Raw genomic sequence first — 25040 nt, forward strand, 5'->3', positions numbered from 1 at the left:
CACACCCCCCACACACTATGTACTACACGGACACTACACACATCACACACACCAACTACATACACACCACACACACAACACACTACACACATCACACACTGCACACACAACACACAAAAACTACATACACACCACATACAACACACTACACACACCACACACACTACACACACGTACTACATGGACACTACACACATCACACACACCACGCACACAAACTACATACACACTACACACACAACACACTACACACATAGCACACTGCACACACAACACACACAAACTACATACACACCACATACAACACACTACATACATAACACACTACACACACCATGTACTACACACACTACACACATCACATACACCACACACACAAACTACATACACACCACACACACTACACACTACACACATCACATACTACACACATATCACACACAAACTACATACCACACACACCATACTATACACAACACATGCTACACTACATACACAGTACACACACAAAACACACATGAAACACACCACACAACTACATGCACACTACACACATCACACACACACCACACACATACATCCCCCCATACTACATGTACACTACATGCGTGCCACACATACGGACACATACCACACATGCACTACACACACACCATGCACTACATGGACACCACACACACACAAACTACGTACACACTACACACACAACACACTACACACAACACACACACACTGCACACATACCACACAAAAACTACATACACACTACACACACAACACATTACACACATCTTATACACACTGCACACATGCCATACACAAACTACACACACACTGCACACATAACATACTACACACAGTATACACAAACTACATACACAGTACACACACAATACACTACATGCAGCACACAAACTACATACACATTACACACATAATACACTATACACACCACACACACTGCAAACACACCACACACACAAACTACATACATGCCACATACACACCATAGTACACACAACTCACACTACACTACATACACACTACACACACAAAACACACACGAAGCACACCACACCACAGACCCTGCACCACGATGATGTGAAGTGGCTTCTTCTCAACATGCACTATCCTACAAGGGGCTATAAAATGTAAGAGCGTCAGCCTGACACAGGCGACAGAGTTTTCCCCAGACGGTGTCCTGAAGTCAGTACTCCTGGGCGAGCCCCTAATGAGGCATGGGTTCTATTATAATTTGAGGGTATTAATCATCATTTCCTGGCTTGCCTCTCACAGCAGTTGACTATCAATGACTTTTCTTTGTCCAACAAGTTTCTAAAAATTCATCTCTTAGCAAGGTGTTTTTGTTTTTGTTTTTTAAGGTATATCTACATTTACTTTTGAGTCTAAGAATGCTGTTAAAAGAAAGACATCTTTGGAAACACAGTATGCTGATGAGTCTCTTGGAAGAAATACTTCTCTTCCGACTGCTTTCCCCTTTCTACAATTTTTTTTTTTTTTTTTTTTTTTTTTTTTTTTTTTAGTAGAGAGGGGGTTTCACCGTGTTAGCCAGGATGGTCGCAATCTCCTGACCTCGTGATCCGCCCACCTTGGCTGGGCGTGGTGGCTCACGCCTGTAATCTACAATGCTTTTGTTGCAGGCCAGCCACTGACCCCAGCCTGCCTTTCCCCCACTCCACCCTTTTCCTGCAGTGGGTCTTCTTGGGCCTCCAACCTCATTTCCATTGTTTCCCCTGCAGCCCAGCACATCTCATACTTCCACGTGGCTTGGGGGCTCTGATACCCCCAGGGCCTGAGACGCTGCTGCTCCTGCAATCCTGATGATGCGGATGCTGGGTTCTCACGCCACCTGAGACCAGGCTTTCCATCTTCTCTGCCTTCCCTGCCCAGGCGGTGCCCCAGCCAGGAACCCAGGAGTCCTCCACAGGCCTTGCATTCTCTAAGGTTCGTTTTCCAAGAGCCCTTGGTGCATGTTCCGTACTGCCCGTATCCATGACCCCTGCTTGGCCTAATCCTGTCCTTTCCATTGCTGCCCTTCACTCCTCACCTTCTGCCCTCCTGCTTCCTGACGCCTCCCTCTTCAGCTGCCTGGTCCTCCCTCAAAGCACACATCAGCCCTCCCTGCCCCTTCCAACATGCCCAGTCCACAGATCACACTGGACTGCACCGGGATGCTGTGGCTTCCCCTTCTTGTTCTCACCACGTGTGCTTTCTGCTGAGGTGTGCAGCTCTTCCTCCCAGCCATCTCAGTCACCCTTGCAGACCCAACTCAAATAACCCCGTCGCTGTGTACCTGGCCCCAATGCTCGTGTCCCGTCTGCAGGGCCTAGGTTGCTTTTTATGTAGTTGCAGAACAGCAGACTGCACCATCAGCTCCAACTGAGACAGTAATTTTGTAGGAACAAAATTTTAAATAAAATGAGAGCAAATACTTTTTAATTCATATAAATCTTAACATAGCTACTATTTACATAGTAAATAGCCAAATGATTGGCTTGTCACTAATCATTACATCGGTGCTGGCACTTGGGCATGAATCCCATATTGAAGTGAATGGACAGGAAGTGAGACAGGCTGTGATCAGGTCTTGGGGAGCATCTGCAGACCCGGAGCAGCCTCCAGGCACACGCCAGGGACATTCTGTGTGGCTTTGATGGTGCATTGCAGATATGTTCCCAAGCAGGCGGCAGAAGAATGTGCTACACTCAGTGTCAGCACCGATGTGGCTGATGGCCCTTTTCTGGCCATGTGACTTCCTGTGCTGGAGTTGACCTGGGTGTGTTGGTGGTGATGGTTTGGGCAGAATCACTGGTTCACTGCAAGGACAGCTTACAGCACATTTTTGGGCTATTTAATTGGGGGAATAAACAATGTCCATGGTGTTCCTGTGTATACCTTCTCAGGACTGGCACCCACCGGCACCCACCCGGGGCCTTGTCCTGGTCTCCAACCTCCTCTTTCTCAGGCCACCTTGGCAAGAGATGGCCGTCTCCATTCCAGCCACTGCCCACAGTGGCCCAGGCTGCTGTTCTCAGCTCCACTTTTCAGATATCAGCTCTCAGTCAGTATGGCAAATCCAGAGAGTCTCACTTTTCACCCAGCGTAGTCTTGGCCACAGCTGTGGCATCTCTGTCACTTCCACCAACTGAGACAGGGACAGAGCCCGCGACTTTCCCCTGCAGGCATTCCTCCTGCACACACAGACTCGGCCCTTCCCACCTGATGCTTTTGCCAACTCACAATGCTTAACTCTGACTACAGGAACAGCCCATGGCTCAAATTCTCTTTAGCATTCCCAGGGATCATTTTCTTCTAAATAGTGTTTAGAACTTGCTCCCTATTTTTTCTTAATTCAACATTCCCAGTTATTTTTTCCACGTGTGACACTACTTCATTCCAAAGCACAAAACTGAGAAACAAACCAGGCTGCTTAGCTCCTCCTTAACTCCACCTGTACCCCTCAGCCTGCAGGGTCTGGCACCTCAGTGAACACCTGGGCAGGTAGTGGTTCAGCAAAGAGGGTTTTCAGGTGTCAGGTGAGCTCCTGAAAACACTGCAAATCCCTTGCTCTTTTGAGACCTTTTTTGTGACACAAGTTAAATGTGCACTTAGTTGTAGAAAAACGTTTTTTGACATGAAATAATCTTTTGTAATGTCCTGGGCCACATACCTCCCTTTCCTGCCTAATTTTTCTCTGCAGCACATCTCCATAAGGCAGCAGCCCTTTAAATCATGATTCACTGTTGAATTTGAGTATTGTCTTGTTCCTCCCACCAAAGGGCCACTCTGGGAGGTGAGAATAGGATGACCTTGTTCACTGCCATATCACCATGCCTGGAACAGCTCCTGGTGCAGGATAAGTCATCAAAAATATTTGTTGGTTAATGGGTATTTATTTCTCTCCACTGAGCTCCTGATCTGCATGTCTGCTTATCTGACATCCCCCCTTGGATGTGTAACAGACAAGTTGACCTCTACATACTCCAGATGAGGCTTTTGACTCCTCCTGCCACTCCCTCAGCAAATCTCTTCCTCCCTCAGTCTCTCCTAATTGAGGAAATGACACTGAGCACCACAGTTGCTGAGGATGAGACCCCTGCTGCTTTCAGGAGTCTTCCCTCTCACCAAGTCAGTAAGGAATGTGCTTTCTACCAGAAGCATTGGCCACTCACACTGATGCAGGGAAGCCATGAGCTTGTGCAGGAGCTGAGCTCCATCTGATGCAGTTACAGGGATGGAGAATCTTGAAACAGGTTAGATGAGCTGGTCTCCAGGGTCCTCTCAGTAGCTTTTCTTTAAAATATATTCCCAAGCCATCATGTCTCCCCATAGCTCCTGAGGCTGCCCTCGTGGAAGCCACTGCCATCTCTCAGGTATTGGAAGTCTCACCTGGTCCTTCCTTTCCTTACTGACAATTCCCTACCCTGAAGGTGGAGTGAGGCTCACAAGGAACCTCTCCATCCACATCACAACGCAAATCTTCATCGCTCCTCCACAAGGCTCTCCTTGACCAGGCCCGAGACCTGCAACCTCACCTGGCTCACTATCTCCACCACACTGTGCTTCTGCCTCCAGGTTGAGGCCTCTCCTGACTCCTGCTTGGCTTCCTCCTTCTCAGGCCTGTACTCAGAGAGTTGCATCATGATGATCCAGTCTCAGGTGCTGCTTCAGCCTGCTTCGGCCTACCTCGTCCACCCCCGCACATAGTTAACTTCTCAAAAGCATCTATTACCTTTGTAGCATCAACACAAACCTGCCCTTTCCTTAAAATGTGAGCTCCAAAGGTCTGGAGATTTCACTGCCTTGCTCAGGCTTCAGGGTTTAACCAGAGCCTGGCAAAATCCTGCTTAATGGAAACATGTTGCTCTTTGCTTTTTAGGATTTCCACAGTGAATATACAACTGACCCTTGAACAATGTGGGGATGCTGACCACCCACCATGTAGTAAAAATTCATGTATAACTTTTGACTCCCCCCAAACTTAACTAATAGTCTACTGTTGACCAGAAGGCTTACCTATAACATAAATAACTGATTAACACATATTTTGCACGTTATATGTATCATATACTATATTCTTATAGTGAGGTAAGCTAGAGAAAAAAATGTCATTAAGAAAATCATAAGGAATAGAATATATGTTTACAATACTGTACTGTATTTATCAATACCATAAATTTATTGTCATCTGTTTACAAGATGACTCATCCATCTGAAATGGCAGGCAACCACGGCTACAGTCCTCCATCTACAATCCTCATCAAGCAATTCAGCTTTTTCTTATAATGTCATGACTTCTTGGGAGCACTTCCAGCCTCACTGTGACCCTTCATATGGGACCCATGGTCTTATTCAGGTTGTATGGTATTGCACTAAACATTATGAAAAATACTTGAGAACTGCAAGAGATCACTTATTAAAGATTGCTTTTTACTGCAATATGCAATTTACTGGAGAGATGAACTGCTCACACAGAGATGATGAGCATCACACAGTGATTTAGGCAGGTACTTGCAACTCTGGAGCTCCTCACAATAGCAACAGGAAGTGGCTATGAAATTATTACAGCAGTACAGTGTGTACTGCAGTTAATTTTATGCAATTATGATTTAATACTGCATCTTTATATTTATTTACATTTTCCTTGACTGTGAATGGCACCATATATGGTCTATAAGTATTTGTGTGTAACTTTTGATAAATTTTAATTTTATAATAGATTTGTATATATTTTATGGTAGTAAATGAAAAAATAGACTACATATATTTTGTGCATTCAATATATACTTAACTTTTTCTTAACTTTTTTTTTTTTTTTTCGAGATGAAGTCTCGCTCTGTTGCCCAGGCTGGAGCACAGTGGCGCAATCTCAGCTCACTGCAAGCTCCGCCTCCCCAGTTCACGCCATTCTCCTGCCTCAGCCTCCCAAGTAGCTGGGACTACAGGTGCCTGCCACCATGCCTGGCTAATTTTTGTATGTTTAGTAGAGACGGGGTTTCACCTTGTTAGCCAGGATGATCTTGATCTCCTGACCTCGTGATCTGCCCTCCTCAGCCTCCCAAAGTGCTAGGATTACAGGCGTGAGCCACAGCGCCCGGCCAACATTTTTTATATTTCTGGGCTATGGAGTTCATCTGCAAGTTTTTAAAATTGTCAAAAACCTTCAAAACTTTTTTCCAATATTTTTGTTGAAAAATAAATCCGCATATAAGTGAACCCACATGGTTCAAACCTGTAACGTTCAAGGGTCAAAATTGTATGTTGCTTTTGTAATAAAAATGCTAAACATGCAATTGCTGTGTGTCCAGATGGAGGCTAACAGGGCCAGAATCAGAGAGTCCTGGCAACTAATCTTCGAGATGGTCCAGCCCTGTGGCTGCTTCAGATGGAGCTTGGTTCCTACATGAGCTCCTGGCCTCTTAAGGGAAGGGAACTCACTCCAATGTGTGCCCGATGCTTCTGTTGGAAAACACTTTCTTATCTGATTCCCCATCTCTCCTTCCCCATCTCTCCTCCTCCATTTCCCATCTTCCAACTGTGCACGGGACAAAGAGAACACAGCCAGTTCTGCTTCCCCAAAACAACCTGCAAATGCTTGCTCTTGGCAGCCACTCCAAGTCAATGCATTCTTCCTGCCTTGACATTATTTCAAGACCTCTCACTCATTTTGTCCAAACAATTTCACATCACCCAAGCCCCTCTTAAAAGTGCACCGGCCCCAATGATGCTGCCAAGATTTCCTGGGCCCGTGTCCAACTGTCCATGAATGCAGCTATGGGTGGCCCAATCCGTCCAACATCTCTGCTGGGCTTCTGGAGAATGAACAGCTTCCCTTTTCAAAAGCATGTGGTCAAAACATATCCTCCCCCTCAATTTACAAATTAAGATGGTTGCCTTTACCCTGTTCCCCCTCCTTATGATGGTCCCACACATTTCCATCTGGCACCATTCATCACATTAGCTTGGGGTTACTCAACCTTGGCACTCTTGACATTTGGGCTGGATCCTTCTCTGTTATGTGTGTAGGGTCGGGGGCTGTCTTGTCTAGTACAGACTGTTGAGCAGCATCCCTGGCCTCTCCCCAGTAGATGCCAGTAGCACCCCATTCCCCAATCATGACAGCCAAACATCATCTCCAGATTGCCAAGTGTTCCCTAAGGGTAACTTACTCCTGACTGGAAACCACTGTGTCAGCTGTTGTGGACACAAATCTGATGTGCCCCTGCTCTAGCCCAGGGGTGTCCAATCTTTTGGCTTCCCTGGGCCATACTGATAAAAGAAGGATTGTCTTGGGCCAGATATAAAATATACTAATACTAATGATAGTTGATGAACTACAGAAAAGAAGGGAAAGAAATCTCATAATGTTCTAAGAAAGCTTACAAATTTTAGTTGGGCCACATTCATAGCTATCTTGGATCACATATGGCCTAGGGCCACAGGTTGGATAAGCTTGTTCTAGCCTTTTTACCAATAAATTAGATGAACAAATATTCCCCTATTTAATTTGTTAATATCATTGCCAATGAACAAAAGGCAAGGCTGGAAAGGAATGGAGCCCCGTGGAGGTGGTTCCACTGGGCCAGAGAGCAGGAAACCCAGGGGTACAGAGGTGAGAATCAGGAAGGCTGGCGACCCGGCCCAGCTTTGTGTGACCTGGGCACCATAGCAACAGAGTTCCTCACTGGTGAAAGGGGATGACAGTATACCAAAGCTACTGTAACTAATTGCAGTCATGAGTGGGGAGTGTGGAGGGGTGCCCAGGGCAACTGGACCCTCTCAAGTGGGAACTTTGAATACAGAAGGGAAGGATAAGTCATGGTGAGATGAAGAAAAGAGAAAAGCATGGGCAGCCAGACCCACACTTCATAAGAAGGCGTGTGTGTGTGTGCATGTGTGTGCACACATGTGTGTGCATGAGGCTGGGAGACAGACAGACATGCCCACCCCCACTGAGGATGGTGGAAAGTCAGTGAGGGCTTGGACTGAACCAAAGACAATGCTTCCTTACCTCAAAATCCTCCCTAGTGCCAGTCAGGCTTCACCTTTCACATGGTACACCATGAGGAGTTAAATCTAGAACGGAGTCAGATTTATTCTACAGGCTTTGATTCTTTCTGCCCCACACCGAAGAAGCCCTGCCAGCCACCCTCCTGGAGCCTGCAGAAATGGATGAGCCCAACATATCCCACTAGCATCCTCATGTCTTCCATGTGTTTTATTTAAATTATACTGTATCCTTTTGCACTTACTGGCATGTTTCAATCTTCTCTTCCAACTAGACTTCCATAGTCCATTTCCCCTATGCCAGGACTAAGGCTGACTATACAACCTTTGCCCTTTAAAATGCATTTAGTCGGGAAACTATCATTTGTATAGTTCTACCTTATCAGGCAGCAACTTTATAGATGAAGAGCAATAGATCCATGCTTGCCACCATAAGTACAATGTTTCAGATACCCTTTGAGCTAATTAAGAAATGATGTTTCTAGGGCAGTCTGACTGGAAGATTAGGCACAGATGCTCACACCTGAGCAAGCAGCTGAACAAGCTGTCCAGAGCCCATTCCTCTGGCAGAGGAAAATTTCATCCCCTACAGAGGAACAGCCAGTATGAATGCCAACATGATGAAGCGGGGCTGAGCTCTACAGGCCCACCTGACACTAACACTCCCAGCTCCCTGTCCCACCTTAGAGTTTTAGTTCTGTTTTTTTTTTTTTTTTTTGTCTATATTCCCCAAAGCCACTAGAATAGACACTCCATTAGTGTAAGTATGTTTACCATTTTGTTCCCTACTGCCTAGAACAGAGGCTACTTTAAGTATGGGTCTTTAGACTTCAAATTTTGTTGGAGAGTTAAAATGTATACATGGCAGGCAGCCTCCAAGATGGTGCCCAGTGATCCTCACTTCCTGGTACTCCCATCCCTTGTACACAGAGTGGCTGACTGCAGAGTGACAATGTTGGGTCTCTGAAGCTAGCTCATGAAAGCCCTTAACACTTTTCCTCAGCTTTTGGATTGCTCACTCTGGGGAAACCAGGTGCCTCGTTGGAAAGATGCTCAAGTAGCTCTTTGGGGAGGCTCATGTGGTAAGGAACTGAGGCCTCTAGCCAATAACCAGCACTAAGTGACCAGCCGTACGAGCAGCCACCTTGGAAGAGTATCCTCCAGCCTCTATCAAGCCTTCAGATGAGACTGTAGCCCTGGCCCACACCTGACTACAATTCTACAGAGGGCCTGAGCCTACCCAGCTATCTCAAATGCTTGGCTCACAGAAATTATGAGCAATAATAAGTAATTATTGTTGTTTTAAACCACTAAGTTTAGAGTGATCTTTTATGTAGCAACAGATAACTGATATAGTATGTGCAATGGAGTTGGGCGAGAGAAGCAACAGTGCTTAATAGAAATTTAAATAAATATTTGAATGAATTGTTGACAAAAAAGGCTGGTGAGTGTATGAGCTGGTTCTAGGAGCTGGGCTCTGGCAGAATCAGAAGAAGACTTTCTGGTATTGAAGAGGTACGTGGAGCTAAAATAGAGGTTAGGAAGGAAGGAGCTGAGCCCAGTGTGTGCTCCTGGAAGCTGCCTGCCTCACCCTGGCTTCCTTCATGTCCATGTTTACCTGTAGAAAATAGTTAGAGGACTAGCTGCCCAAACCTTGCAAGGGCCACATTATCTGAGCCTGGCACTTAGAGATTATGGGAACCAGGATCAAAGGCAGAGGCCAAAGTTCTGATTAATTTATTATCACTAGTAACATTTTAACTAATAAATCTTCATAGTGTCATTTCTTTCTTTTCTTTATTCTCTCTCCATTTCATCAATACCATACTTCTGGTTCTGTTCTCTTTCCATCTTATGCATGAAACAAAATACAGTTGCTTCTTGTTATTCACAGTAGTTATGCTCTATAAAGTCACCATGAAAGCTGAATTTGCAAATCCTGAACAGTTGCTCCTAGGGAAATATGGTGTTAGGTTTTTGTGATCCTCTGGTTACAACATTTTTGTCAATCAATCAATACAGAACCTTGTTTTATGTGTATTTCTATTTAAAGATATTTATTTCATATATATTGTTGATTCATTAACATTGAACTCATGGTCAACAGCACAATAACCCATGCCTGAAAGTAGCTTCCCTAACACACGTATTTTCTCTGTAAAGCACATCACAACCTTCTTGCACTTAGAGACACCAGACAGTAAGTACTTTAGCACTGTGTTTGGGGCAATTTTTAAATAGCAAAATCACCCCAAAAAAGCACAAAAATGCAAAAACCATGGACTAAGTGGGCCAAGAGAAAAGAAAATGTGTTTATAAGAGCTAAAACAAGAAAGCAGAGTGTCACCTTCTGCGACCTCAACATATGTGTTGGGTGACTCAAATTTTTCACTGCTTTGTGCATGTCACAAATGACTGCAAAAGTGCTGTGAGTATTGATTTTGGGGTTGCAAACAGATTTAAATGAGTAGATGAATGCAGAGATATGGAATCCATTAATCATGAGGACTGATAGTAAGTAATTTTCCTTCCGTCTCCCCAGCCTTCCCTGAAAAGATCCAACCTCATCCATAAAGATATATAAATTTACCTTGGATGATTTGCGAAAATAGTTATCTCTATGTAAGACTGTGTTCTTAAATATATTACTCCTATCTCATAAATCTGTGTTCATTTCAGCATTTTCTAGCTTGGCATCGAACCAGAAGAGGTAGCCTATGTCTCTATATCCCTTTTCATTAACCCATCTGTCCTAGTTATCGAGGGGCCTCAGCCCTGAGATTCCAGGCTTCTGCTTTTCTTGAGACCCACTGAAGCATGGCTCCTGCAGGTGCTGCCTCCTCCCCTCCAGCCCCCTCAACTTCCTGTAGTGCACATTTCCAGCAGTGCTTAGCGATTGAAGGTGTCTCACTTTCACATCCCTGGGCCATGAGAGCCCTCCTGTCATACAGACTGAAGTGACAGTGGGGGAAATAAGTGGTTCTCTGGGAAAAGATCACCTGCAAACAATTGCTGCCAAATCCATACCATTTAAGGGAACAAAATCAGCATAGTGCAGAAAGATATCCAGGCTTATCACGCTCAAACCACACAGCCCCCTCAATGCAAAGCAGCCCTGTTAAGATGCGCCTAGGAATTTCCTCTGCAGCTTGAAGCTGAGAAAATTGTCAAGACTTGGGTGAAAGGAAACTTCATCTGTGGGTTAATTTTCATAAGAAAGAGGAGGCCGGGTGCGGTGGCTCACGCCTGTAATCCCAGCACTTTGGGAGGCTGAGGCGGGTGGATCACAAGGTCAGGAGATCGAGACCATCCTGGCTAACAGGGTGAAACCCCGTCTCTACTAAAAATACAAAAAATTAGCCAGGCATGGTGGTGGGCGCCTGTAGTCCAGCTACTTGGGAGGCTGAGGCAGGAGAATGGCGTGAACGCGGCAGGCAGAGCTTTCAGTGAGCAGAAATCATGCCACTGCACTCCAGCCTGGGCGACAGAGCGAGACTCCATCTCAAAAAAAAAAAAAAAAAAAAAAAAAAGGAATGAGTCCAACCAGAGGGAGAATTGATCTTGCTGGTTTGGTCAGGGACTGGCTGATTAATTACAGAGAAATGACCAAGGAAGAGGCGATGTGATGGGACCACCCCACCCAGCACCAGGCTCTGCAAACAAGCATGTTTGACTCATCTGCAAAGGGCTGGGGGCACTGCCTTGTGCGGCAGGATCCCACTGTGCAAAAGAAAACATGTGGACACAGACCTGTGGCCTCAACACTAAGGAACAGAACCCCAGCTGCAGGGCCTGAGTTGGCCTTGCATCCACTCCACTGGCTTCATCAATAGGTATCACTTGCCCTCCACGGTGCCATCCTGAGGCCTGCCTGTGCATCACACTGCACAGGGTGCCTGGTCTCCAAGGCACATCCTTACATCGTGCACATTCTGCTGAGCGGTTGACTCTCCCTTATTTGCAGGCATGCACGGGGGACTTCTTAGTATATAGAGATACACATTTCAGAAACACAAAGTGAAGCTAAGGATGGCAGCATGAGGCATGATTTTTACCAATGTTTAGAAATAGAGGGATATTGAAATACTTGAAAACATTATCCAAACCTTCAACACCAAATTCTCTTGCTGTGCCTCCAGAACTTAAAAGATTGAAAGTGCATCAAGTAAAGGCTGATCTATCTCAACCAACACATAGACATTTTCAAGCTCTGCAAAAGACACTCAGAAATCTCTTTTCTATGCCCACCTTGCCATAATTAACACAGAAAACAGATATTATGCTTTGGTGTTAACATTATGTTAACGTAAATGTTAACTCTCTGTGTAGTTTTAAATAAACAACCAGCCCATCTGGTGCATTTAATTTACAATCTAAGTGATTGATTCACTCAATATGCCTGTTGAGCATCTATCACGTGCAAGTCATTATGTCAGGCACCATGTGAGAGAAAAATGAATCTCCTGCCTCCCTGACAACAGGTAGGCAGAAATGGCTCACGAAAGTAAGAGAATAAGGATCTGGTCCGAGAGTTCCACTTTCATCCTGGGGACTGTGTGATTTCCAGGTTCTCTACTATCCTCACCTCTTCTTGCCTCTAAGTGGGACTGGCCAAAGCCACCTGCAGATTCTAGTTCTTGGCAGGACTCTGGCTCATGAAAGCCCACATGTCTGGTTTTTCCTGAGTGTGGTCTTCAGGGCACCCCACCCTCAGGCTCCCTTCTGGAAAGCACGGTCCTGGGCCCACCTCAGACCCAGGAAGTATGGCATACAGACAAGAAGGGTAAATTTTAAACAGCTTCCTAGGTGATTTTTTTTTTTTGAGATGGAGTCTTACTCTGTCACCCAGGCTGGAGTGCAATGGCACGATCTCCACTCACTGCAACCTCTGCCTCCTGGGTTCAAGCAATTCTCCTGCCTCAGCCTCCTGAGTAGCTGGGACTACAGCGCATACCACCACACCCAGCTAATTTTTTGTATTTTTAGTAGAGACAGGGTTTCACTATATTGGCCAGGCTGGTGTCAAACTCCTGACCTCATGATCCGCCTACCTCAGCATCCCAAAGTGTTGGGATTACAGGTGTGAGCCTCTGCGCCTGGCCTGCTTCCCAGGTGATTTTTAAGCACTCTAATGTTTGAGAACCTCTGCTATAATCTAGTATTGCCCTATTCGAGTGCTACAGTGTGACAGGGAGGCAAGTTGACCGCGTTCAGTGTGAGCGAAAGCAAGTTGCCACTTGCCACGGGTGGGGAAGGGAGCCAGGGAGGACAGTCAAGTCACCGTGCTGTGCTGGTGACCGGGCCAGGCCGCAGGCTCAACCTGGGAGACATCTTTGTAGTTCTTCTCCACCAGGAAGAAGTACATGCCTCATCACACAGGTGTGCTCAGAGAAGGGGGAAGGGACGCACACGCAACGCACACACAATTGGTAATTAAAAAGAGAGCTAGCCTTTGTGAATAATTAACTGAACACTGGGTTGCAACCAAAGTTGCCACTTAGCAATGTCCCTTGCATGCTCTTTTGAGCAGAAGAGGACAGGGTGGGGTTGCAGCCAGCAGTCTGGGTCCCATATTGACCCTGAGTGGGGCCAAGGACGTCTCCCCAGTGAACTGCACCATCTACCATGTCCCAGGGCCACCTCGTCACTCACTCTTCTCTGGGGAAAAACACAAACAACCAACAAGACGCTAGAAAAAAGAACTCACGTTGAATATGCCTGATAGATCTTACTATATTGTTTTTATCTAGGCAAACCACACATGGATGATGAGAAGGGCAGCGCAGTTGCAGGCTTTCCTTGATCCTGCCCTGGTACTCATCCCAAGATCCTTTCCTACTCAGCTGTGAAGGCCTGGGTGGGGCGGGGTGGGGGCCCTGAGGCCACAGCGGACTGCAATGACAACAGCCGGCAGACCTAACATCTCTTGTCTGTGCCTTGCTGAAGTTTCCCGCTTTCAGGCTCTATTTTACTTTTCTATCACTACCTTATGAGCATAATCTTTATGGGGATCCTGCAGCTGCTAGAGAAACCAAAACACCTGACTTAAGCAAAAAGGACACAGTAAATGTGGATTAAGAAATATCTAGAGTTTTACTGAATGTCTATTAAAAAAATCGCTAGCATTCTTTTTCCTAGCCAGTTAAAAAGTAATTGCGGGTGACTCAGGACTGCAAGATATTACAGGAGCTTATGATGGTCTCCTGAGTTTTTATAATTGTCTTTCATAAACCTGAGACATAAATATACCCAATGCTTAAAGCAAAGTGGCATAGGTTATAGGAAGGAGAGAAGGATGGTTTAGCTGCCTCATAACTGCCGGCAAGACAAAATGGCAAACCGCTAAACCTTCCAGCTCAAGATGGACATGTGCTCAGTGGAAGAATGTTGGCAGCAGAGGAGAAGAAACGTAGACGCAGGCATGAAACCTAAGTATCCCTCCTACAGACACCCACAGATGCGCAGAGCCTGAGGTTAGGGTTTCTAAATATGCTTGATTCCTACAAATTTGACCTACCTCCCTTTCCTGGATTCAAACGCAGGTCTGGAATCTCAGGCGCTGGGCAGGATAGAATGTGGGAAGGGAAGAAGCACACAAATCTGAGAGGAGTATCTTAAAAGGAAAACAGCTGAAACAGAGAGAAAGCACAAGACAGGCATCAACAAGCCAGAGTGCTTCCTGCTGCTGGACGATGTCTGTAATTAGGGAAGTGGGCTTTTCCTCAAAGTGTCAGCATGCAAAACAAACCAGAAAGCAGAAGTGTGAGATCCCCAGCAGCATGGGGCCTCTTTTAATTGCACATTCAAAATGAAGTAATGCTCTGAGACATGGATCCCTCCAGAACACACACCAGTTGAGGAGGGAGTCAGTGGACAGGGCTGTGCCATTTAGTGCTTAGCCAGCCTGGAAATGCCCTTTCCCAAGTGTTTTTACCAAAATGAACTTGGTCTTGAATTGCTGGGATGGGTATAGCAACGTTTTCCTGATTGTTTTATATTTTTTAAAAAAGTCCTACATCATAACATGTATCAAATTCAACCAGAAGATTGAACCAAATAGGAAGAGCATCCTTGAAAAGATCTTAATGGAGACCTCAAGATGCTAATTGCCAGCCAGGAGACTGAAAAAGTTAAGCAGAGATGTTCTCAATGGCGGAAAGGCCAATGTGTAGGGCAGAGGAAGGAAGGGTGCCAGCTCTCTCTGTCCCTGTTCCCAGGCCTCCTAGTCAGACAGCTGCTCATGGTGCTAGCAACAGATGCAACTTTACAGAGTACCTCTGACCAGCTCCCTCAGGGTACTTTTCAAGCATCTACTAACATTCCCTTACTCTGTGAAGCAAGCAGCTTTTTAATTTCCCACTGCAGTCTGTGACATCCCCCACACTCAAGAAGGGCCAGAAGCTTAGCCAGGGCCCACTCCACAAAAGGCCGTGAAACATCACTGGAAACACAAGATAAAAAGGAACCCTCTCCAGAGCTGTAGAAGCTGGAAGGAGTCATGTTGATGAGTTTACTGGGGTGGGGTTAGGAGCCTCGCAAGGGAAGTGTTCAGAAACGCAACAGTAGGCAATCTGCACCTGCACCCCAAACTTGTGAAAATGACAGCTTCATGAAAAACAGGTTCTCATTTTATAGAAGATAAACTTCAGCCACAGAAGAGGTTGGCTGTACATCTTTAGTGCTGGCCAGAACGACTATGATGATGAAGGTGATGAGGATAATGCAAAACAGCTATTCCATGAGCACTTGACTCAAAAGGTATCAACTGATGTGCACAACATCCCTAATGGTAGATACTACTGTTATCCTCGATTCACAGACCTGGTCATCAAGGCTCAGGAGGGTCAACTGGCTTGCTGAAGAACACACAGTATGTGGTGGAGCCAATATTTGAAGCCCGCCTCTTCTCTTAGCTACCATCTTCAGGTGGCAGTGAAAAGGCACTCATAGTCAACCCATCCAAACGTAAGCTTGGAGCTTTCCTGCCTAACTTGGAGCTCCTTCTTATTCCCTGGAGCTGGGTTCTCAATGTGCGTCTCTGGACCAGCAATGTCAGCATCGCCAGGAAACATGGAAGATATGAAAATTCTTAGGGTTCCACCCTGACCTGCCAAATCAGAAACTGGAGTGAAGCTCTAGGTTCTGTATTTTAAAAACTCAAGTTTGAGAACTTTGGCCCAAGAGCTCCATCCATCTATGAAGATAAAAATCCAAGCTCTCTTAGATCACTCCCTTCTCTACACTGCTTAAAGTCAACCCCTTGCCAATCCCTCCCATCTCACCTCTCAGCCTCCCACACATGCCTACTTGTCTCCAAAACCGCATAACATCCTTTCCCTCCACATCTCTTTTGAGTAGCTCTGGCTGTCAATGCTCCCACCTTGCTCCCTTCCCACATGTTCTAAGCTGTGGCCTTTTTCTCTGCTAAAAATCCTCCACTGTCCAGGCTACTCTTTGAGCTCAGGATAAACATGTCCCTGTCCCCACAGTCAAAACCATCATGCTTTCCTTTTGTACCACTGACCACTGTTTCGACTTAATTTACCTTTACTTTCTAGCATGTGAATTTTTGATGAATGTCTGTTTGTCCCATAAGGGCAGAAATTGTATCTGTTTCTAGTAAGACCTGAAATTGAGTAGTGTGAGTCCTCCAACTTTGTCCTTTTTAGTGGGTATTGTGTTGGGTATTCTAGATCTTTTACCTTCCCAAGTAAAATTTAGAATCATTTTGTCATTATCTACAAAACAGCTTGCTGGGATTTTGATTGGGATTGGGTTGAATCTACAGATCAAGCTTGGCAGAATGAACATTTTAACAACATTGAGTCTTCCAATGTACGAATATGGACTACTTTTCCATTTATTTACATCTTCTTTGATTCTCCCATCATTATTTTGTAGTTTTCTGCATACAGATCCTGTACATATTTTGTTAGATTTATACCTAAGTATTTTTTTGTGTGTTTTTTTGTCTTTTTAGTGCTATTATACATGGTAATTATTCTTATTTCAAATTTCAATAGTTTACTACTGGTATATAGGAAAGCAACTGACTTTTCCATATTGATCTAGCATCTTGTAGACTCACTTATTGGTCATGAGAGTTGTTTTATGGATTCTTTGAAGTTCTCCATATGGACATGCATATTATCTGTGAATAAAGATGTCTTATTTCTTCTTTTTTGATCTGTATAAGTTTTGTTTTGTTTTCTTGCACTAACTAGGGCTCCCAGTAGGATGTTGAACAGAGTGGTAAGAGAGGACAGTCTTACCTTGTTTTCAATATCAGAGGGAAAGTGTTCAGTCTCTCACCATTAAATATGATGTTACCTGTAGGTTTTATTTTTTAATGCTCTTTATCAAGTTACAAAAGTTTCCCTCTATTCCAAGTTTAAGATTTTTTTTTTGACATGAAAGAGTGTTTTGATTTTGTCAAATGCCCTTTCTGCCTCCATTAACATGGTCATACGATTTTTCTTCTTTAGCCCATTGATGTGATGGATCACATTAATTTATTTTCAAATGTTGAAACTGTTTTGCATACCTGGAATAAATTCCACTTGGCTGTGGTACATAGCTCTTTTCATACATTGTTGGGTTTGATTTTCTAATATTTTATTGAGGGTTTTTGTATGTATAAGTAATATTGCTTTGTTTTCTTGTAATGCCTTAACTGGTTTTGGTATTAGGTAAAATCTGAACTCATAAAATGAATTTGAAACTGTTTCCTCCATTTCTATTTTCTGGAAGAGATTATGGAAAACTGGTATTCTTTCTTTCTTAAGTGTTTGATAGAATTCACCAGTGGACCCATCTGGGCCTGATGATTTCTGTTTTAAAGGTTATATTAATTTAAATTTTAAAGATATAGGGCTATTCAGGCTACCTATTTCTTCTGTAAGTTTTAGTAGTTTGTGTCACTCAAGCATTAGTTTATTTCACCTAAGTTACCACATTTGTGAGTATAGAGTTGTTCATGATCTTCCTTTATCATCTTTTTATATCCATTAGATCAACGGTGATGACCTTTCCTTCATTTCTGATATTGGTAAATTGCATCTTCTACATTTTTTTCTTTTTTTTTTCTTGGTTAAAGTTTTATCAATTTGGTTGATAATTTCAAAGAACCAACATTGGTTTTGTTGACTTTTCTCTACCGTTTTCCTGTTTTTAATTTCAATGATTTCTGGTTTAATTTTAATTATTTATTTTCTTTTGCTTGGTTTAGGCCTAATTTGCTCTTCTTTCTGTAGTTTCTTAAAAGTAGAATCACAAGTAATTTGCTTTATATATTTTTTACCTAATGTGTGCACTTAGTGCTATAAATTTCTCTGTAAGCACTGCTTTTGCTACATTCCAAAATTTTTGATAAATTATATTTTTATTTTTATGCACTTCAAAATTTTTTTTAAATTTTGGAGACTTCTTCTTGGAAACATAGGTTATATAGAAATCTGTTATTTAATTTCCAGCTATTTGGGAAATTTCCCAAAACCTCCATCTTTTTGTTGTTGATATCTAGTTTAATTATACTGTGTTCTGAGAACATAATTGGTATGATGCTTATTCTTTCAAATGTGTTAGCATGTTTTCCAAGAATGTGCTCTATCTTGGTGAATATTCCAAGTGAGCTTGAGAAGAATGTGTATTTTTCTGTTGTTGAATGGAATATTTTATAAATGTCAATTAGATCAAGTTGAGTGACAGTACTGCTCAGGTCATTTTTATCCTGTCTATTTGGTTTATCAACTATTGTGAGAAAGAGATTAAAATCTCTAACTATAAGACAGGATTTGTCTACTTCTCCTTTCAATCTTACCAGTGTTTGTCTTGCATATTTTGATGCTCTGTTGTTACACACATACACATTTAGGATTGTTATGTCTTCTTGGATATTCGACCCCTTTACCATTCTGTAACAATTTTCTTGAAGCCCTGACCCCTGTTGACTATGGGTTTTTTGTCCTTTAAGTGATAAAGTGAGGAGGGTCCTGGAACTTGAGGAATTCCCTTGGGAATTCCCAGCTGAGACAAGGCTTTCGCAAAGTGTTTTCCCTTGGAGAGTAACCATTGTCATGGAGAAAGCCTAGGGGTATTTTACAGTTATCACTTTTCCCCTCCCATGCCAGGGCCATGAGGAGCTCTTTCTCAGATCTTCACTGTAAGAACCTAGTGAGGCTTGTATTAATCATGCCTTTCCGTTTCTTTCATTTTCTGGTAGCTATGTCTACAGTGTTATTCAAAGAGATGATTAGCTCCAGGTGTGGACCTCAGGGCCTTGTACCTGAGCTGTGTGGACTGCAAGTAAGACTCCCACTGAAGGCAATGCTTGAAGCTGCTGTGCAGTGAGGCAGAGCTTTCTGCCTGATAGCCTCTGAGTGAGCCTGTGCCCAATATCACCTGGGCTCGTCCTGTGGGCCTAAATACTGGGAGCCAGGAGGACCGCCTGGTAGGTGTGCACTATACTAAATCATCACCTCTCTCCAGCATCCGCAGGTGCAAGTAAATCTGCCATACAATCGGTTTCTGCTAATGAGAAAGAGACATTATATTTTAGAAATATTGACTATGAAAAATTATTCTTTCATTAGAAAAGTGTGTGATAATTAGCAGATTCTCATTTTGAGAATTCAATGGGCTTGCTACTAAGTTTAAACAGAAATATCACATTGATGAGACTGCTTTTAAGCCTGAAGGCTGTGATCTGTCTACTTCTGGACTTTTTTTGCAATGCCCTTTTGGTACCAAAACAGTGCCAGTCACATCATAGGAGCCCAAGAAAAATCTGCTGACTTAATTGACTAATATAAAATGTAAGGCAAAGAGACTTTCTCTGTATTATAAAACAGTTCAACTGTTTCAAAAACATATCTCTTACAAAAACAGTCAAATTTAACTTGCTTTTAAAAATTATTTCCTTGCTTTGTAAAAGAAGTAAAATATAGTTTATTCTCATTATTTCAGGTTATATGTTCCATAAAGTCACCCCCAAAACTGAATTAGCAAGTAGTAGCCCATTGCTTCTCAGGGGTTATGTGCCTGAGAGCCTGTGGTCACCATATTTTCATCAACTGATCAATGAATTCCCACATGTTGTGGGAGGGACCCACGGGGAGGTAATTGAATCACTGGGGCCGGTCTTTCCCATGCTATTCTCGTGGTAGTGAATAAGTCTCACGAGATCTGATGAGTTTATCAGGGGTTTCCACTATTGCTTCTTCCTCATTTTCTCTTGCTGCTGCCATATAAGAAGTGCCTTTCACCTCCTTGCATGATTCTGAGGCCTCCCAGCCATGTGGAACTGTAAGTCCAATTAAACCTCTTTTTCTTCCCAGTCTTAGATATGTCTTTATCAGCAGTGTGAAAATAAACGAATACAGTAAATTGGTACCAGAAGAGTGGGGTGTTGCTGAAAAGATACTCCAAAATGTGGAAGCGACTTTGGAACTGGGTAATAGGCAGAGGCTGGAACAGTTTGGAGCGTTCAGAAGAAGACAGGAAAATGTGGGAAAGTTTGGAACCTCCTAGAGACTTGTTGAATGGTTTTGACAAAAATGCTGATAATGATATTAACAATAAGGTCCAGGCTGAGGCGGTCTCAGATGGAGATGAGAAACTTCTTGGGAACTGGAGTAAAGGTGACTCTTGTTATGTTTTAGCAAAGAGATTGGCAGCATTTTACCCCTGCCCTAGAGATCTGTGAAACTTTGAACTTGAGAGCGATGATTTAGGGTATCTGGCAGAAGAAATTTCTAAGCAGGTAAAGCATTCAAGAGGTGACTTGGGGACTGTTAAAGGCATTCAGTTTTATTAAAAAAAAAAAAAGCAGAGCATAAAAGTTTGGAAAATTTGCAGCCTGACTATGTAATAGAAAAGAAATACCCATTTTCTGGGGAGAAATTCAACTCAGCTGCAGAAATTTGCATAAGTAGCAATGAGCCTAATGTTAATCCCCAAGGCCATGGGGAAGATGTCTCCAGGCCATGTCAGAGACCTCCACAGCAGCCCCTCCTATCACAGGCTTGGAGGCCCAGGAGGAAAAAGTGGTTTCGTGGGCCGGGCCCAGGGTCCTCATGCTGTGTGCAGCCTAGGGACTTGGTGCCCTGTGTCCCAGCTGCTCCAGCCATGGCTGAAAGGGGCCACCGTAGAGCTCAGGCTGTGGCTTCAGAGGGTGAAAGCCCCAAGCTTTGGCAGCTTCTACATGGTGTTGAGCCTGTGAGTGCACAGAAGTCAAGAATTGAGGTTTGGGAACCTCTGCCTAGACTTCAGAAGATGTATGAAAATGCCTGGATGACCAGGCAAAAGTTTGCTGCAGGGGCAGGGCCCTCATGGACAACCTCTGATAGGGCAGCACAGAAGGGAAATGTGGGGTCACAGCCCCCACACAGAGTCCCTACTGGGGCACTGCCTAGTGGAGCCGTGAGTAGAGGGTCACCATCCTACAGACCTCAGAATGGTAGATCCACTGACAGCTTGCACCATGTGCCTGGAAAAGCCACAGACACTCAATGCCAGCCTGTGAAAGCAGCCATGAGGGAGGCTGTACCCTGCAAAGCCACAGGGATGAAGCTGCCCAAGACCATGGGAACCCATCTCTTGCATCAATGTGACCTGGCTGTGTGACCTGGAGTCAAAGGAGATCATGTTGGAGCTTAAAATTTGACTGCACTGCTGGATTTCAGCTTGCATTGGCCCTGTAACCCCTTTGTTTTGGTCAATTTCTCCCAGTTGGAATGGGTATATTTACCCAATACCTGTACCCCCATTGTATCTAGGAAGTAACTAGCTTGCTTTTGATTTAACAGGCTCAGAGATGGAAGGGACTTGCCTTGTCTCAGATGAAACTCGGACTGTGGACTTTTGGGTTAATGCTGAAATGAGTTAAGACTTTGGGGGACTATAGGGAAGGCATGATTGGTTTTGAAATTTGAGGACATGAGATTTGAAGAGGCCAGGGGTGGGTGATATCATTTGGCTGTGTCCCCACCCAAATCTCAACTTGAATTGTACCTCCCAGAATTCCCACATGTTATGAGAGAGGCCCGGGGCAGGGGGGTAATTGAATCATGGGGGCCAGTCTTTTCCATGCTATTCTTGTAATAGTGATTAAGTCTTACAAGATCTCATGGATTTATCAGGGGTTTCCTCTTTTGCTTCTTCCTCATTTTCTCTTGCTGCCACCATGTAAGAAGTGCCTTTCACCTCCTGCCATGATTCTGAGGCCTCCCCAGCCATGTGGAACTGTAAGTCCAATAAAACCTCTTTTTCTTCCCAGTCTTGGGCATGTCTTTATCAGCAGTGGGAAAATGAACTAATACACTGTGTGTATGATCTCAAATGGTCTTGAAAGCATCATGATTATTGATTTGAGGATTACAGATAAATGACTGTGATTGTGAGTAGGCAAATTCACAAATTCAGAAGCCATGAATACTGAGGATCAACCATATATTATCTCACATAAGACTGCTACTGGTGACTCACATTCATTCTTATCCATTTTGAATGACTTCTAAGATATTCACCAAGGGCCTGAGTGGTCACAAACAAGCTGGATGGGAAAGTACAAATTACTGTAAAAATCAATACACAGATACTAGTACTTGGAAAATTATAATATCAGTCTCAGCTCCTGATAGCCATATCTCCCCGTATTCATTTGGTTTTCTAACAAAATGTTTCCTGCTACTTTCAAAAACATAGGTTTTGTTTACATATACCAAAAATCAGCTGATGGCATGAGAAAAATCTGCCTGGTTTTCTATTAGAGGGGTTGATATTTGCAGTCGCCAACCTGCACAGCTGAGCCAGCATAATTCCTGCAAGGTAGAGAAAGCCATGCAGCCTAAATAAGGGGCACCAGAGGGGCCTGAGCCAGGCCTGCTGCTCACCAGCTAGCCAGCCTTGAGCAGATTACTCTCCACTTCCTCATCCATAAAAGGTTATAGCTTCTACTTTATTGGGACTGTTCTTCTTTTAGGAAAAATAAAGGCATAAATGGTAAAATGGCAACATTTATTAATTTGGGTGGTGCTGCACTGTTCTGTATTTTATAATTTTTTTCCCAAAGAAAAACCCTATGGTTGCTGTCACGAATAAATGAGATTACTCATGACCAGGGCCTGATGCTGGGCTCCCATGCTTCCTTACGATCTGACCGTAAACAACTCGAGTGCAGGGAAGCATCTCAGCTGTTGCAACAGCCCCCATACCTCACGCTACTTCTGACACGTGGGAGGCGCCCCATAACTCAATGTGCTGAATGGATCAAAGCCAACAAAATGGCCTGGTTGGCCATCAGAGAGGCTGGCAGAAGCTAAGAGTGTCCCAGGAACTTTTTTGGTCATTCTGAAGTTGTTTCCTGCTTATTTGTTTATTTTTAACCATTAGTTTCAATGCCACATGCTCTAAGTCACTCTGTAAGATAAACATCAAAATATCAGATTGCTTGGGTGTTGGCAGAGACACTGCCCTCTCCTCTCTGAAATGACCCTGCAACAAGAACCAGATAAAGAAATAAAATGGAACCAGTGGGCACCCCGATCCTGAGCAATAACATGCTGCAAGCACAGCCCAATGCAGCTATGTTTGCCCTGGAATCATGAAGACCCTTAGTGGGGACTGGCTGCTGTAGACTTCAGACAAGGCCTGCAGAGTGGAAGGATATACACAGCAATGGAAAGCCAACCATTTCTTAGAGTGTTGAAGAGAGGAGTCTGAATGGCTGGCAGCCTCACTGGGGAGAAGTATGTATTAAACCAATTCATTCTCTCTCTTTCACTCTCTGTCTCTCTCTCTCTCTCTCTCACACACACACACACGCACACACACAACATTATTGAGAAGGGAGGAAATATTCTGGTAGACTAGAACGCATCCAAGGCCCCTCCATGATCTATTTCAAAGATGAGGATCCTACCTTGGGTTTGTACAATTATGCTGAAATAATTAAAGAAGAGAAGCAACAGGAGAAACAAATGGCAAAGGACATTCACCAGAAAAATGTCCCAAAAGGCAGATGAAGTCATGTCCACACACACAGATATGGAATCAAAGAACTTAACAGAATAATCACTTGGTTAAAATAACAGCTCAAAAGGGAGGAAGGGGCAAAAAATGACAACAACGATAAGCCGGCAGGGATCAGGGGAAAAGGCTAGAAAAGAAATGATGGCTATTATATCAAGCAGGGAAAAATGAATGGATATTAACACTGCAGGCAGCATGGGGGACAGGATCTGTGGAGCTTGAGAAAAATGAAATAGGAATTAACAAAGACTTCAGGAATTCAACAGAAAAATTGAGAAAGACAGAGGAGATCTAAAATATATAAAATTAATGTCCCTGAAATAGAGAATTAAAATAAAGGAGTAGAACACCTGTTTAAAGTTATAAAATTTCCAGAAATAAAAAAATGTCTTGTCTACAGGGGTTAAAAAAGCATCTTATCCAGGAAGCTCTAGAGCAGGGATGTACAATCTTTTGGCTTTCCTGGGCCACACTGGAAGAAGAAGAATTGTCTTGAGCCACACATAAAATATACTAACACTAATGATAGCTGATGAGCCAAAAACAAAAAATTGCAAAAGAAACAACAACAACAAAAAAAACAAAATTCATAATGTTTTAAGAGTTTACAAATTTATGTTGAAAAGATATCTGTACTCCCATGCTTCTTCACTGAAGCACTATTCGCAATAGCCAAGATACAAAATCAAATTAAAAGTCCACCAAGGAATAAACGGCTAAGGAAAATGTGGCACACACACAATGGAATACTATTCAGCCATGAAAAAGAAGGAAATCCTATTGTTTGTGATAACATACAAGAAGCTGGAGAAAGTTATGCAAAGTGAAATAAGTCAAGCACAGAAAAACAAATACCTCATGATCTCACTCATATGTGGAATCTAAAATGATTGAACTCATAGAAACAGAGAACAAAATAGTGGTTACTAGGGGCTGGGGAGTGAGAGAATAAGGAGATGACAGTCAAAGACTGCAAAGTTGCA

General features: G+C 43.6%; 1 protein-coding gene across 5 annotated transcripts in view; it reads right to left on the reverse strand.

Moving 5' to 3' along the window:
* Positions 1-25040, reverse strand: part of SYK (spleen associated tyrosine kinase) — a 96860-nt gene that overhangs the window by 56850 nt on the left and 14970 nt on the right. Inside the window, exon 1 of one of the 5 annotated variants that reach the window (XM_054501451.2) lies at positions 14546-14715. The exons of the other annotated variants lie outside the window; for them this stretch is intronic. The gene's annotated coding sequence lies outside the window, so the exon portion shown is untranslated. Of the gene's footprint in view, positions 1-14545; positions 14716-25040 lie in introns of those variants that run through there. 5 annotated transcript variants of the gene reach the window in all.

The sequence above is a fragment of the Pongo pygmaeus genome, chromosome 13 (genome assembly GCF_028885625.2).
Source record: "Pongo pygmaeus isolate AG05252 chromosome 13, NHGRI_mPonPyg2-v2.0_pri, whole genome shotgun sequence".
Taxonomy (NCBI): domain Eukaryota; kingdom Metazoa; phylum Chordata; class Mammalia; order Primates; family Hominidae; genus Pongo; species Pongo pygmaeus.